Below are 18091 nucleotides of genomic sequence, written 5' to 3'. Positions count from 1 at the left end.
CACGTTATTGGGAGTTATAGGGACTGGATGGGAGTAACACTAAGACATACTCACCGTCACGTTATTGGGAGTTATAGGGTCTGGATGGGAGTAACACTAAGACATACTCACCGTCACGTTATTGGGAGTTATAGGGTCTGGATGGGAGTAACACTAAGACATACTTACCGTCACGTTATTGGGAGTTATAGGGTCTGGATGGGAGTAACACTAGGATATAATTACTGTGACGTTATTGGGAGTTATAGGGTCTGGGTGGGAGTAACACTAAGACATACTTACCGTCACGTTACTGGGAGTTATAGGGCCTGGATGGGAGTAACACTAAGACACACTTACCGTCACGTTACTGGGAGTTATAGGGCCTGGATGGGAGTAACACTAAGACATACTTACCGTCACGTTATTGGGAGTTATAGGCCCTGGATGGGAGTAACACTAAGACATACTTACCGTCACGTTATTGGGAGTTATAGGGACTGGATGGGAGTAACACTAAGACATACTTACCGTCACGTTATTGGGAGTTATAGGGACTGGATGGGAGTAACACTAAGACACACTTACCGTCACGTTACTGGGAGTTATAGGGCCTGGATGGGAGTAACACTAAGACATACTTACCGTCACGTTATTGGGAGTTATAGGGACTGGATGGGAGTAACACTAAGACACACTTACCGTCACGTTACTGGGAGTTATAGGGTCTGGATGGGAGTAACACTAAGACATAATTACCGTCACGTTACTGGGAGTTATAGGGACTGGATGGGAGTAACACTAAGACACACTTACCGCCACGTTATTGGGAGTTATAGGGTCTGGATGGGAGTAACACTAAGACATAATTACCGTCACGTTATTGGGAGTTATAGGGTCTGGATGGGAGTAACACTAAGACATAATTACCGTCACGTTATTGGGAGTTATAGGGTCTGGATGGGAGTAACACTAGGATATAATTACCGTGACGTTATTGGGAGTTATAGGGACTGGGTGGGAGTAACACTAAGACATACTTACCATCACGTTATTGGGAGTTATAGGGTCTGGGTGGGAGTAACACTAAGACATAATTACCATCACGTTACTGGGAGTTATAGGGACTGGATGGGAGTAACACTAAGACATAATTACCGTCACGTTATTGGAAGTTATAGGGTCTGGATGGGAGTAACACTAGGATATAATTACCGTGACGTTATTGGGAGTTATAGGGTCTGGATGGGAGTAACACTAAGACATACTTACCGTCACGTTATTGGGAGTTATAGGGTCTGGATGGGAGTAACACTAAGACATACTTACCGTCACGTTATTGGGAGTTATAGGGTCTGGATGGGAGTAACACTAGGATATAATTACCGTGACGTTATTGGGAATTATAGGGTCTGGATGGGAGTAACACTAAGACATACTTACCGTCACGTTATTGGGAGTTATAGGGACTGGATGGGAGTAACACTAAGACATAATTACCGTCACGTTATTGGGAGTTATAGGGTCTGGATGGGAGTAACACTAGGATATAATTACCGTGACGTTATTGGGAGTTATAGGGACTGGGTGGGAGTAACACTAAGACATACTTACCATCACGTTATTGGGAGTTATAGGGTCTGGGTGGGAGTAACACTAGGATATAATTACCGTGACGTTATTGGGAGTTATAGGGACTGGATGGGAGTAACACTAAGACATACTTACCGTCACGTTATTGGGAGTTATAGGGACTGGATGGGAGTAACACTAAGACATACTTACCGTCACGTTATTGGGAGTTATAGGGCCTGGATGGGAGTAACACTAAGACATACTTACCGTCACGTTACTGGGAGTTATAGGGACTGGGTGGGAGTAACACTAAGACATACGTACCGTCACGTTACTGGGAGTTATAGGGACTGGGTGGGAGTAACACTAAGACATACTTACCGTCACGTTACTGGGAGTTATAGGGACTGGATGGGAGTAACAGTAAGACATACTTACTATCACGTTATTGGGAGTTATAGGGACTGGATGGGAGTAACACTAAGACATACTTACTGTCAGGTTATTGGGAGTTATAGGGACTGGATGGGAGTAACACTAAGACATACTTACTGTCACGTTATTGGGAGTTATAGGGTCTGGATGGGAGTAACACTAAGACACACTTACCATCACGTTATTGGGAGTTATAGGGACTGGGTGGGAGTAACACTAAGACATACTTACCGTCACGTTACTGGGAGTTATAGGGACTGGGTGGGAGTAACACTAAGACATACGTACCGTCACGTTATTGGGAGTTATAGGGTCTGGATGGGAGTAACACTAAGACATACTTACTGTCAGGTTATTGGGAGTTATAGGGACTGGATGGGAGTAACACTAAGACATACTTACTGTCACGTTATTGGGAGTTATAGGGTCTGGATGGGAGTAACACTAAGACACACTTACCATCACGTTATTGGGAGTTATAGGGACTGGGTGGGAGTAACACTAAGACATACTTACCGTCATGTTATTGGGAGTTATAGGGTCTGGATGGGAGTAACACTAAGACATAATTACCGTCATGTTATTGGGAGTTATAGGGACTGGATGGGAGTAACACTAAGACATACTCACCGCCACGTTTTTGGGAGTTATAGGGACTGGATGGGAGTAACACTAAGACATACTTACCGTCACGTTATTGGGAGTTATAGGGACTGGATGGGAGTAACACTAAGACATACTTACCGTCACGTTATTGGGAGTTATTGGGACTGGATGGGAGTAACACTAAGACACACTTACCATCACGTTATTGGGAGTTATAGGGTCTGGATGGGAGTAACACTAAGACATAATTACCGTCACGTTATTGGGAGTTATAGGGACTGGGTGGGAGTAACACTAAGACATACTTACCGTCACGTTATTGGGAGTTATAGGGTCTGGATGGGAGTAACACTAAGACATACTTACTGTCACGTTATTGGGAGTTATAGGGACTGGATGGGAGTAACACTAAGACATACTCACCGTCACGTTTTTGGCAGTTATGGGGACTGGATGGGAGTAACACTAAGACATACTTACCGTCACGTTATTGGGAGTTATAGGGACTGGATGGGAGTAACACTAAGACATACTTAACGTCACGTTATTGGGAGTTATAGGGTCTGGGTGGGAGTAACACTAAGACATACTATCCGTCACGTTATAGGGAGTTATAGGGTCTGGATGGGAGTAACACTAAGACACACTTACCGTCACGTTATTGGGAGTTATATGGTCTGGGTGGGAGTAACACTAAGACATACTTACCGTCACGTTATTGGGAGTTATAGGGACTGGATGGGAGTAACACTAAGACATACTTACCGTCACGTTATTGGAAGTTATAGGGTCTGGATGGGAGTAACACTAAGACACACTTACCGTCACGTTATTGGGAGTTATAGGGTCTGGATGGGAGTAACACTAACATACTTACCGTCACGTTATTGGGAGTTATAGGGCCTGGATGGGAGTAACACTAAGACACACTTACCGTCACGTTATTGGGAGTTATAGGGACTGGATGGGAGTAACACTAAGACATACTTACCGTCACGTTATTGGGAGTTATAGGGTCTGGATGGGAGTAACACTAAGACATACTTACCGTCACGTTATTGGGAGTTATAGGGTCTGGATGGGAGTAACACTAAGACACACTTACCGTCACGTTATTGGGAGTTATAGGGCCTGGATGGGAGTAACACTAAGACACACTTACCGCCACGTTATTGGGAGTTATAGGGTCTGGATGGGAGTAACACTAAGACATACTTACCGTCACGTTATTGGGAGTTATAGGGACTGGATGGGAGTAACACTGAGACACACTTACCGTCACGTTATTGGGAGTTATAGGGCCTGGATGGGAGTAACACTGAGACACACTTACTGTCACGTTATTGGGAGTTATAGGGCCTGGATGGGAGTAACACTAAGACACACTTACCGTCACGTTACTGGGAGTTATAGGGTCTGGATGGGAGTAACACTAAGACATAATTACCGTCACGTTACTGGGAGTTATAGGGACTGGATGGGAGTAACACTAAGACATAATTACCGTCACGTTATTGGGAGTTATAGGGTCTGGATGGGAGTAACACTAAGACATATTTACCGTCACGTTATTGGGAGTTATAGGGTCTGGATGGGAGTAACACTAGGATATAATTACCGTGACGTTATTGGGAGTTATAGGGACTGGGTGGGAGTAACACTAAGACATACTTACCATCACGTTATTGGGAGTTATAGGGTCTGGGTGGGAGTAACACTAAGACATAATTACCATCACGTTACTGGGAGTTATAGGGACTGGATGGGAGTAACACTAAGACATAATTACCGTCACGTTATTGGGAGTTATAGGGTCTGGATGGGAGTAACACTAGGATATAATTACCGTGACGTTATTGGGAGTTATAGGGTCTGGATGGGAGTAACACTAAGACATACTTACCGTCACGTTACTGGGAGTTATAGGGACTGGGTGGGAGTAACACTAAGACATACGTACCGTCACGTTATTGGGAGTTATAGGGTCTGTATGGGAGTAACACTAAGACATACTTACTGTCACGTTATTGGGAGTTATAGGGTCTGGGTGGGAGTAACACTAAGACACACTTACCATCACGTTATTGGGAGTTATAGGGACTGGGTGGGAGTAACACTAAGACATACTTACCGTCACGTTATTGGGAGTTATAGGGCCTGGATGGGAGTAACACTAAGACATACTTACCGTCACGTTATTGGGAGTTATAGGGTCTGGATGGGAGTAACACTAAGACATAATTACCGTCACGTTATTGGGAGTTATAGGGACTGGATGGGAGTAACACTAAGACACACTTACCGTCACGTTATTGGGAGTTATAGGGACTGGATGGGAGTAACACTAAGACACACTTACCGTCACGTTATTGGGAGTTATAGGGACTGGATGGGAGTAACACTAAGACATATTTACCGTCACGTTATTGGGAGTTATAGGGACTGGATGGGAGTAACACTAAGACATACTTACCGTCACGTTATTGGGAGTTATAGGGTCTGGGTGGGAGTAACACTAAGACATACTTACCGTCACGTTATAGGGAGTTATAGGGTCTGGATGGGAGTAACACTAAGACACACTTACCGTCACGTTATTGGGAGTTATATGGTCTGGGTGGGAGTAACACTAAGACATACTTACCGTCACGTTATTGGGAGTTATAGGGTCTGGATGGGAGTAACACTAAGACATACTTACCGTCACGTTATTGGAAGTTATAGGGTCTGGATGGGAGTAACACTAAGACACACTTACCGTCACGTTATTGGGAGTTATAGGGACTGGATGGGAGTAACACTAAGACATACTTACCGTCACGTTATTGGGAGTTATAGGGTCTGGATGGGAGTAACACTAAGACATACTTACCGTCACGTTATTGGGAGTTATAGGGTCTGGATGGGAGTAACACTAAGACATACTTACCGTCACGTTATTGGGAGTTATAGGGACTGGATGGGAGTAACACTGAGACACACTTACTGTCACGTTATTGGGAGTTATAGGGCCTGGATGGGAGTAACACTGAGACACACTTACTGTCACGTTATTGGGAGTTAAAGGGCCTGGATGGGAGTAACACTAAGACATAATTACTGTCAAGTTATTGGGAGTTATAGGGCCTGGATGGGAGTAACACTAAGACATACTTACCGTCACGTTATTGGGAGTTATAGGGACTGGATGGGAGTAACACTAAGACATAATTACCGTCACGTTATTGGAAGTTATAGGGACTGGCTGGGAGTAACACTAAGACATACTTACCGTCACGTTATTGGGAGTTATAGGGTCTGGATGGGAGTAACACTAAGACATACTTACCGTCACGTTATTGGGAGTTATAGGGCCTGGATGGGAGTAACACTAAGACATAATTACCGTCATGTTATTGGGAGTTATAGGGACTGGATGGGAGTAACACTAAGACACACTTACCATCACGTTATTGGGAGTTATAGGGACTGGGTGGGAGTAACACTAAGACATACTTACCGTCACGTTATTGGGAGTTATAGGGCCTGGATGGGAGTAACACTAAGACATACTTACCGTCATGTTATTGGGAGTTACAGGGTCTGGATGGGAGTAACACTAAGACACACTTACCGTCACGTTATTGGGAGTTATAGGGCCTGGATGGGAGTAACACTAAGACATACTTACCGTCACGTTATTGGAAGTTATTGTGTCTGGATGGGAGTAACACTAAGACATACTTACCGTCACGTTATTGGGAGTTATAGGGACTGGATGGGAGTAACACTAAGACATACTTACCGTCACGTTATTGGGAGTTATAGGGACTGGATGGGAGTAACACTAAGACATACTTACCGTCACGTTATTGGGAGTTATAGGGACTGGATGGGAGTAACACTAAGACATACTTACCGTCACGTTATTGGGAGTTATAGGGACTGGATGGGAGTAACACTAAGACACACTTACCATCACGTTATTGGGAGTTATAGGGTCTGGATGGGAGTAACACTAAGACATAATTACCGTCACGTTATTGGGAGTTATAGGGACTGGGTGGGAGTAACACTAAGACATACTTACCGTCACGTTATTGGGAGTTATAGGGTCTGGATGGGAGTAACACTAAGACACAATTACCGTCACGTTATTGGGAGTTATAGGGACTGGATGGGAGTAACACTAAGACACACTTACCGTCACGTTATTGGGAGTTATAGGGCCTGGATGGGAGTAACACTAAGACATACTTACCGTCACGTTATTGGGAGTTATAGAGCCTGGATGGGAGTAACACTAAGACATACTTACCGTCACGTTATGGGAGTTATAGGGACTGGATGGGAGTAACACTAAGACACAATTACCGTCACGTTATTGGGAGTTATAGGGACTGGATGGGAGTAACACTAAGACACAATTACCGTCACGTTATTGGGAGTTATAGGGACTGGATGGGAGTAAGGCCGAGTCCACGGTCCCTGCTGGCGTGCTGAGGCGCGCTGAGGCGCAGGGAAAGCGGGTGCTTTCCCTGGCCTTGCGGTTGCTTACCGCAAGCGCTCTCAGCAGCCGTCAGGGGGCGGTCCGGGGGCGGGCGCGTCACTGGCCGGGGGCGGGCCAGTGACGTCACGGAGCTGGTTCGCCCTCATTGGGCGAACCGCTCACGTGACCGGCCTGTCTCGCCGGCAAGCGGGGGAATTTTAAATTCCCCTAAGACCTGCGCTTCCGCAAGCGCGCGGAAGCGCAGGTGAGCCCCTACTAAAGCCGCTCTAATTGCGGCTGTAGGGGCTCAGTGCTGAGCGGGAGCGCACCTCAGCGCGCTTCCGCCAGCAAGCAAGTAACATGGCCGAGGCCTTACACTAAGACATACTCACCGTCACGTTTTTGGCAGTTATGGGGACTGGATGGGAGTAACACTAAGACATACTTACCGTCACGTTATTGGGAGTTATAGGGACTGGATGGGAGTAACACTAAGACATACTTAACGTCACGTTATTGGGAGTTATAGGGTCTGGGTGGGAGTAACACTAAGACATACTTACCGTCACGTTATAGGGAGTTATAGGGTCTGGATGGGAGTAACACTAAGACACACTTACCGTCACGTTATTGGGAGTTATATGGTCTGGGTGGGAGTAACACTAAGACATACTTACCGTCACGTTATTGGGAGTTATAGGGACTGGATGGGAGTAACACTAAGACATACTTACCGTCACGTTATTGGAAGTTATAGGGTCTGGATGGGAGTAACACTAAGACACACTTACCGTCACGTTATTGGGAGTTATAGGGACCGGATGGGAGTAACACTAAGACATACTTACCGTCACGTTATTGGGAGTTATAGGGTCTGGATGGGAGTAACACTAAGACATACTTACCGTCACGTTATTGGGAGTTATAGGGTCTGGATGGGAGTAACACTAAGACACACTTACCGTCACGTTATTGGGAGTTATAGGGACTGGATGGGAGTAACACTAAGACACACTTACCGCCACGTTATTGGGAGTTATAGGGTCTGGATGGGAGTAACACTAAGACATACTTACCGTCACGTTATTGGGAGTTATAGGGACTGGATGGGAGTAACACTGAGACACACTTACCGTCACGTTATTGGGAGTTATAGGGCCTGGATGGGAGTAACACTGAGACACACTTACTGTCACGTTATTGGGAGTTATAGGGCCTGGATGGGAGTAACACTAAGACATAATTACTGTCACGTTATTGGGGGTTATAGGGCCTGGATGGGAGTAACACTAAGACATAATTACCGTCACGTTATTGGAAGTTATAGGGTCTGGATGGGAGTAACACTAAGACATACTTACCGTCATGTTACTGGGAGTTATAGGGACTGGGTGGGAGTAACACTAAGACATACTTACCGTCACGTTATTGGGAGTTATAGGGACTGGATGGGAGTAACACTGAGACACACTTACTGTCATGTTATTGGGAGTTATAGGGCCTGGATGGGAGTAACACTAAGACATAATTACTGTCACGTTATTGGGAGTTATAGGGTCTGGATGGGAGTAACACTAAGACATACTTACCGTCACGTTACTGGGAGTTATAGGGTCTGGGTGGGAGTAACACTAAGACATAATTACCGTGACGTTATTGTGAGTTATAGGGACTGGGTGGGAGTAACACTAAGACATACTTACCGTCACGTTATAGGGAGTTATAGGGACTGGATGGGAGTAACACTAAGACATACTTACCGTCACGTTATTGGGAGTTATAGGGACTGGATGGGAGTAACACTAAGACATACTTACCGTCACGTTATTGGAAGTTATAGGGACTGGATGGGAGTAACACTAAGACATACTCACCGTCACGTTATTGGGAGTTATAGGGACTGGATGGGAGTAACACTAAGACATACTTACCGTCACGTTATTGGGAGTTATAGGGCCTGGATGGGAGTAACACTAAGACACACTTACCGTCACGTTATTGGGAGTTATAGGGACTGGATGGGAGTAACACTGAGACATACTTACCGTCACGTTATTGGGAGTTATAGGGTCTGGATGGGAGTAACACTAAGACATACTTACCGTCACGTTATTGGGAGTTATAGGGTCTGGATGGGAGTAACACTAAGACACACTTACCGTCACGTTATTGGGAGTTATAGGGCCTGGATGGGAGTAACACTAAGACACACTTACCGCCACGTTATTGGGAGTTATAGGGTCTGGATGGGAGTAACACTAAGACATACTTACCGTCACGTTATTGGGAGTTATAGGGACTGGATGGGAGTAACACTGAGACACACTTACCGTCACGTTATTGGGAGTTATAGGGCCTGGATGGGAGTAACACTGAGACACACTTACTGTCATGTTATTGGGAGTTATAGGGCCTGGATGGGAGTAACACTAAGACATAATTACTGTCAAGTTATTGGGAGTTATAGGGTCTGGATGGGAGTAACACTAAGACATAATTACCGTGACGTTATTGTGAGTTATAGGGACTGGGTGGGAGTAACACTAAGACATACTTACCGTCACGTTATTGGGAGTTATAGGGCCTGGATGGGAGTAACACTAAGACATACTTACCGTCACGTTATTGGGAGTTATAGGGCCTGGATGGGAGTAACACTAAGACACACTTACCGTCACGTTATTGGAAGTTATAAGGTCTGGATAGGAGTAACACTAAGACATACTTACCGTCACGTTATAGGGAGTTATAGGGCCTGGATGGGAGTAACACTGAGACATACTTACCGTCACGTTATTGGGAGTTATAGGGCCTGGGTGGGAGTAACACTAAGACATAATTACCGTCACGTTATTGGGAGTTATAGGGACTGGATGGGAGTAACACTGAGACACACTTACCGTCACGTTATTGGGAGTTATAGGGACTGGATGGGAGTAACACTAAGACATACTTACCGTCACGTTATTGGGAGTTATAGGGACTGGATGGGAGTAACACTAAGACACACTTACCGTCACGTTATTGGGAATTATAGGGTCTGGGTGGGAGTAACACTAAGACACACTTACCGTCACGTTATTGGGAGTTATAGGGACTGGATGGGAGTAACACTAAGACATACTTACCGTCACGTTATTGGGAGTTATAGGGCCTGGATGGGAGTAACACTAAGACATACTTACCGTCACGTTATTGGGAGTTATAGGGCCTGGATGGGAGTAACACTAAGACATACTTACCGTCACGTTATTGGGAGTTATAGGGTCTGGATGGGAGTAACACTGAGACATACTTACCGTCACGTTATTGGGAGTTGTAGGGTCTGGATGGGAGTAACACTAAGACACACTTACCGTCACGTTACTGGGAGTTATAGGATCTGGATGGGAGTAACACTAAGACATACTTACCGTCACGTTATTGGGAGTTATAGGGCCTGGATGGGAGTAACACTAAGACATAATTACCGTCACGTTACTGGGAGTTATAGGGACTGGGTGGGAGTAACACTAAGACATACTTACCGTCACGTTACTGGGAGTTATAGGGACTGGGTGGGAGTAACACTAAGACATACCATCACGTTATTGGGAGTTATAGGGTCTGGATGGGAGTAACACTAAGACATAATTACCGTCACGTTATTGGGAGTTATAGGGTCTGGATGGGAGTAACACTAAGACATAATTACCGTCACGTTATTGGGAGTTATAGGGACTGGGTGGGAGTAACACTAAGACATACTTACCGTCACGTTATTGGGAGTTATAGGGTCTGGATGGGAGTAACACTGAGACATACTTACCATCACGTTATTGGGAGTTATAGGGTCTGGATGGGAGTAACACTAAGACATAATTACCGTCACGTTATTGGGAGTTATAGGGACTGGATGGGAGTAACACTAAGACATACTTACCGTCACGTTATTGGGAGTTATAGGGTCTGGGTGGGAGTAACACTAAGACATACTTACCGTCACGTTATAGGGAGTTATAGGGTCTGGATGGGAGTAACACTAAGACACACTTACCGTCACGTTATTGGGAGTTATATGGTCTGGGTGGGAGTAACACTAAGACATACTTACCGTCACGTTATTGGGAGTTATAGGGTCTGGATGGGAGTAACACTAAGACATACTTACCGTCACGTTATTGGAAGTTATAGGGTCTGGATGGGAGTAACACTAAGACACACTTACCGTCACGTTATTGGGAGTTATAGGGACTGGATGGGAGTAACACTAAGACATACTTACCGTCACGTTATTGGGAGTTATAGGGTCTGGATGGGAGTAACACTAAGACATACTTACCGTCACGTTATTGGGAGTTATAGGGTCTGGATGGGAGTAACACTAAGACATACTTACCGTCACGTTATTGGGAGTTATAGGGTCTGGATGGGAGTAACACTAAGACATAATTACTGTCAAGTTATTGGGAGTTATAGGGCCTGGATGGGAGTAACACTAAGACATACTTACCGTCACGTTATTGGGAGTTATAGGGACTGGATGGGAGTAACACTAAGACATAATTACCGTCACGTTATTGGAAGTTATAGGGACTGGCTGGGAGTAACACTAAGACATACTTACCGTCACGTTATTGGGAGTTATAGGGTCTGGATGGGAGTAACACTAAGACATACTTACCGTCACGTTATTGGGAGTTATAGGGCCTGGATGGGAGTAACACTAAGACATAATTACCGTCACGAAATTGGGAGTTATAGGGACTGGATGGGAGTAACACTAAGACATACTTACTGTCACGTTATTGGGAGTTATAGGGCCTGGATGGGAGTAACACTAAGACATACTTACCGTCACGTTACTGGGAGTTATAGGGACTGGGTGGGAGTAACACTAAGACATACTTACCGTCACGTTACTGGGAGTTATAGGGACTGGGTGGGAGTAACACTAAGACATACCATCACGTTATTGGGAGTTATAGGGTCTGGATGGGAGTAACACTAAGACATAATTACCGTCACGTTATTGGGAGTTATAGGGTCTGGATGGGAGTAACACTAAGACATAATTACCGTCACGTTATTGGGAGTTATAGGGACTGGGTGGGAGTAACACTAAGACATACTTACCGTCACGTTATTGGGAGTTATAGGGTCTGGATGGGAGTAACACTGAGACATACTTACCATCACGTTATTGGGAGTTATAGGGTCTGGATGGGAGTAACACTAAGACATAATTACCGTCACGTTATTGGGAGTTATAGGGACTGGATGGGAGTAACACTAAGACATACTTACCGTCACGTTATTGGGAGTTATAGGGTCTGGGTGGGAGTAACACTAAGACATACTTACCGTCACGTTATAGGGAGTTATAGGGTCTGGATGGGAGTAACACTAAGACACACTTACCGTCACGTTATTGGGAGTTATATGGTCTGGGTGGGAGTAACACTAAGACATACTTACCGTCACGTTATTGGGAGTTATAGGGTCTGGATGGGAGTAACACTAAGACATACTTACCGTCACGTTATTGGAAGTTATAGGGTCTGGATGGGAGTAACACTAAGACACACTTACCGTCACGTTATTGGGAGTTATAGGGACTGGATGGGAGTAACACTAAGACATACTTACCGTCACGTTATTGGGAGTTATAGGGTCTGGATGGGAGTAACACTAAGACATACTTACCGTCACGTTATTGGGAGTTATAGGGTCTGGATGGGAGTAACACTAAGACATACTTACCGTCACGTTATTGGGAGTTATAGGGACTGGATGGGAGTAACACTGAGACACACTTACTGTCACGTTATTGGGAGTTATAGGGCCTGGATGGGAGTAACACTGAGACACACTTACTGTCACGTTATTGGGAGTTAAAGGGCCTGGATGGGAGTAACACTAAGACATAATTACTGTCAAGTTATTGGGAGTTATAGGGCCTGGATGGGAGTAACACTAAGACATACTTACCGTCACGTTATTGGGAGTTATAGGGACTGGATGGGAGTAACACTAAGACATAATTACCGTCACGTTATTGGAAGTTATAGGGACTGGCTGGGAGTAACACTAAGACATACTTACCGTCACGTTATTGGGAGTTATAGGGTCTGGATGGGAGTAACACTAAGACATACTTACCGTCACGTTATTGGGAGTTATAGGGCCTGGATGGGAGTAACACTAAGACATAATTACCGTCACGTTATTGGGAGTTATAGGGACTGGATGGGAGTAACACTAAGACATACTTACTGTCACGTTATTGGGAGTTATAGGGCCTGGATGGGAGTAACACTAAGACATAATTACCGTCACGTTATTGGGAGTTATAGGGACTGGATGGGAGTAACACTAAGACATACTTACCGTCACGTTACTGGGAGTTATAGGGACTGGGTGGGAGTAACACTAAGATATACTTACCGTCACGTTATTGGGAGTTATAGGGACTGGATGGGAGTAACACTGAGACACACTTACTGTCACGTTATTGGGAGTTATAGGGCCTGGATGGGAGTAACACTAAGACATAATTACTGTCACGTTATTGGGAGTTATAGGGTCTGGATGGGAGTAACACTAAGACATAATTACCGTGACGTTATTGTGAGTTATAGGGACTGGGTGGGAGTAACACTAAGACATACTTACCGTCACGTTATTGGGAGTTATAGGGCCTGGATGGGAGTAACACTAAAACATACTTACCGTCACGTTATTGGGAGTTATAGGGCCTGGATGGGAGTAACACTAAGACATACTTACCGTCACGTTATTGGAAGTTATAAGGTCTGGATGGGAGTAACACTAAGACATACTTACCGTCACGTTATAGGGAGTTATAGGGCCTGGATGGGAGTAACACTGAGACATACTTACCGTCACGTTATTGGGAGTTATAGGGACTGGGTTGGAGTAACACTAAGACATACTTACCGTCACGTTATTGGGAGTTATAGGGACTGGATGGGAGTAACACTAAGACATACTTACCGTCACGTTATTGGGAGTTATAGGGCCTGGATGGGAGTAACACTAAGACATACTTACCGTCACGTTATTGGGAGTTATAGGGACTGGATGGGAGTAACACTAAGACATACTTACCGTCACGTTATTGGGAGTTATAGGGACTGGATGGGAGTAACACTAAGACACACTTACCGTCACGTTATTGGGAGTTATAGGGCCTGGATGGGAGTAACACTAAGACATACTTACCGTCACGTTATTGGGAGTTATAGGGACTGGATGGGAGTAACACTAAGACATACTTACCGTCACGTTATTGGAAGTTATAGGGTCTGGATGGGAGTAACACTAAGACACACTTACCGTCACGTTACTGGGAGTTATAGGGACTGGATGGGAGTAACACTAAGACACACTTACCGTCACGTTATTGGGAGTTATAGGGCCTGGATGGGAGTAACACTAAGACATACTTACCGTCACGTTATTGGGAGTTATAGGGACTGGATGGGAGTAACACTAAGACATAATTACCGTCACGTTATTGGAAGTTATAGGGACTGGATGGGAGTAACACTAAGACATACTTACCGTCACGTTATTGGGAGTTATAGGGACTGGATGGGAGTAACACTAAGACATACTTACCGTCACGTTATTGGGAGTTATAGGGGCTGGATGGGAGTAACACTAAGACATACTTACCGTCACGTTATTGGGAGTTATAGGGACTGGATGGGAGTAACACTAAAACATACTTACCGTCACGTTATTGGGAGTTATAGGGACTGGATGGGAGTAACACTAAGACATACTTACCGTCACGTTATTGGGAGTTATAGGGACTGGATGGGAGTAACACTAAGACATACTTACCGTCACGTTATTGGGAGTTATAGGGGCTGGATGGGAGTAACACTAAGACATACTTACCGTCACGTTATTGGGAGTTATAGGGACTGGATGGTAGTAACACTGAGACATACTTACCGTCACGTTATTGGGAGTTATAGGGACTGGAGGGGATTAACACTGAGACATACTTACCGTCACGTTATTGGGAGTTATAGGGTCTGGATGGGAGTAACACTAAGACACACTTACCGTCACGTTATTGGGAGTTATAGGGCCTGGATGGGAGTAACACTAAGACATACTTACCGTCACGTTATTGGGAGTTATAGGGACTGGATGGGAGTAACACTAAGACACACTTACCGTCACGTTATTGGGAGTTATAGGGACTGGATGGGAGTAACACTAAGACATACTTACCGTCACGTTATTGGGAGTTATAGGGTCTGGATGGGAGTAACACTGAGACATACTCACCGTCACATTATTGGGAGTTATAGGGTCTGGATGGGAGTAACACTAAGACATACTTACCGTCACGTTATTGGAAGTTATAGGGACTGGATGGGAGTAACACTGAGACATACTCACCGTCACGTTATTGGGAGTTACAGGGACTGGATGGGAGTAACACTAAGACATACTTACCGTCACGTTACTGGGAGTTATAGGGCCTGGATGGGAGTAACACTAAGACATACTTACCGTCACGTTATTGGGAGTTATAGGGACTGAATGGGAGTAACACTAAGACATACTTACCGTCACGTTACTGGGAGTTATAGGGTCTGGATGGGAGTAACACTAAGACATACTTACCGTCACGTTATTGGGAGTTATAGGGCCTGGATGGGAGTAACACTAAGACATACTTACCGTCACGTTACTGGGAGTTATAGGGCCTGGATGGGAGTAACACTAAGACATACTTACCGTCACGTTATTGGGAGTTATAGGGACTGGATGGGAGTAACACTAAGACATACTTACCGTCACGTTATTGGGAGTTATAGGGCCTGGATGGGAGTAACACTAAGACATACTTACCGTCACGTTACTGGGAGTTATAGGGACTGGGTGGGAGTAACACTAAGACATACTCACCGACATGTTATTGGGAGTTATAGGGACTGGATGGGAGTAACACTAAGACATACTCACCGTCACGTTATTGGGAGTTATAGGGTCTGGATGGGAGTAACACTGAGACATACTCACCGTCACGTTATTGGGAGTTATAGGGTCTGGATGGGAGTAACACTAAGACATACTTACCGTCACGTTATTGGAAGTTATAGGGACTGGATGGGAGTAACACTGAGACATACTCACCGTCACGTTATTGGGAGTTATAGGGACTGGATGGGAGTAACACTAAGACATACTTACCGTCACGTTACTGGGAGTTATAGGGCCTGGATGGGATTAACACTAAGACATACTTACCGTCACGTTATTGGGAGTTATAGGGACTGGATGGGAGTAACACTAAGACATACTTACCGTCACGTTACTGGGAGTTATAGGGTCTGGATGGGAGTAACACTAAGACATACTTACCGTCACGTTATTGGGAGTTATAGGGCCTGGATGGGAGTAACACTAAGACATACTTACCGTCACGTTACTGGGAGTTATAGGGCCTGGATGGGAGTAACACTAAGACATACTTACCGTCACGTTATTGGGAGTTATAGGGACTGGATGGGAGTAACACTAAGACATACTTACCGTCACGTTATTGGGAGTTATAGGGACTGGATGGGAGTAACACTAAGACACACTTACCGTCACGTTACTGGGAGTTATAGGGCCTGGATGGGAGTAACACTGAGACATACTCACCGTCACGTTATTGGGAGTTATAGGGTCTGGATGGGAGTAACACTAAGACATACTTACCGTCACGTTATTGGAAGTTATAGGGACTGGATGGGAGTAACACTGAGACATACTTACCGTCACGTTATTGGGAGTTATAGGGACTGGATGGGAGTAACACTAAGACACACTTACCGTCACGTTATTGGGAGTTATAGGGACTGGATGGGAGTAACACTAAGACATACTTACCGTCACGTTACTGGGAGTTATAGGGCCTGGATGGGAGTAACACTAAGACATACTTACCGTCACGTTATTGGGAGTTATAGGGACTGGATGGGAGTAACACTAAGACATACTTACCGTCACGTTACTGGGAGTTATAGGGTCTGGATGGGAGTAACACTAAGACATACTTACCTTCACGTTACTGGGAGTTATAGGGCCTGGATGGGAGTAACACTAAGACATACTTACCGTCACGTTACTGGGAGTTATAGGTACTGGATGGGAGTAACACTAAGACATACTTACCGTCACGTTATTGGGAGTTATAGGGCCTGGATGGGAGTAACACTAAGACATACTTACCGTCACGTTATTGGGAGTTATAGGGCCTGGATGGGAGTAACACTAAGACATACTTACCGTCACGTTATTGGGAGTTATAGGGTCTGGATGGGAGTAACACTAAGACACACTTACCGTCACGTTATTGGGAATTATAGGGACTGGATGGGAGTAACACTAAGACATACTTACTGTCACGTTATTGGGAGTTATAGGGACTGGATGGGAGTAACACTAAGACATACTTACCGTCACGTTATAGGGAGTTATAGGGTCTGGATGGGAGTAACACTAAGACATACTTACCGTCACGTTATTGGGAGTTATAGGGCCTGGATGGGAGTAACACTAAGACATACTTACCGTCACGTTATTGGGAGTTATAGGGACTGGATGGGAGTAACACTAAGACATACTTACCGTCACGTTATAGGGAGTTATAGGGTCTGGATGGGAGTAACACTAAGACACACTCACCGACATGTTATTGGGAGTTATAGGGACTGGATGGGAGTAACACTGAGACATACTCACCGTCACGTTACTGGAAGATAATGGGATGTTAACACCATGGTAACGACTTATTTTTGCATATAATTAGCTTTGCGGGTTTGTGTTACCCTCGGAACATCACATCCGCTCCTGTTTTTCAGCCACTGCTTCAGCACTAAACCTCCCACTTCACAGGTCAGCGTCCTGCTCACGTGCTGTACCTTGTATATGATGCCAGCGATGGTGGTCCCGGTCTTGCGAGGGTTGGGGGGCTGCAGGCCGAGGTCCGAAGCCTGCGCCTCTAGGCAGGTA

The 18091-nt window shown here is 45.1% G+C and overlaps 1 protein-coding gene across 1 annotated transcript in view; it reads right to left on the bottom strand.

Annotated features, from left to right (window-relative positions):
- The window catches only part of LOC142475231 (proteasome subunit beta type-7-like), a 26474-nt gene extending 8383 nt beyond the window's left edge, over positions 1–18091 (bottom strand). The window contains exon 1 of the mRNA XM_075581197.1: positions 18001–18091. The gene's annotated coding sequence lies outside the window, so the exon portion shown is untranslated. The remainder of the gene's footprint in view (positions 1–18000) is intronic.

This window comes from Ascaphus truei, unplaced genomic scaffold, assembly GCF_040206685.1.
Source record: "Ascaphus truei isolate aAscTru1 unplaced genomic scaffold, aAscTru1.hap1 HAP1_SCAFFOLD_1118, whole genome shotgun sequence".
Classification (NCBI taxonomy): domain Eukaryota; kingdom Metazoa; phylum Chordata; class Amphibia; order Anura; family Ascaphidae; genus Ascaphus; species Ascaphus truei.
Note: the sequence above shows the minus strand (reverse complement) of the source record. Positions and strands in the feature narration are given on the sequence as shown.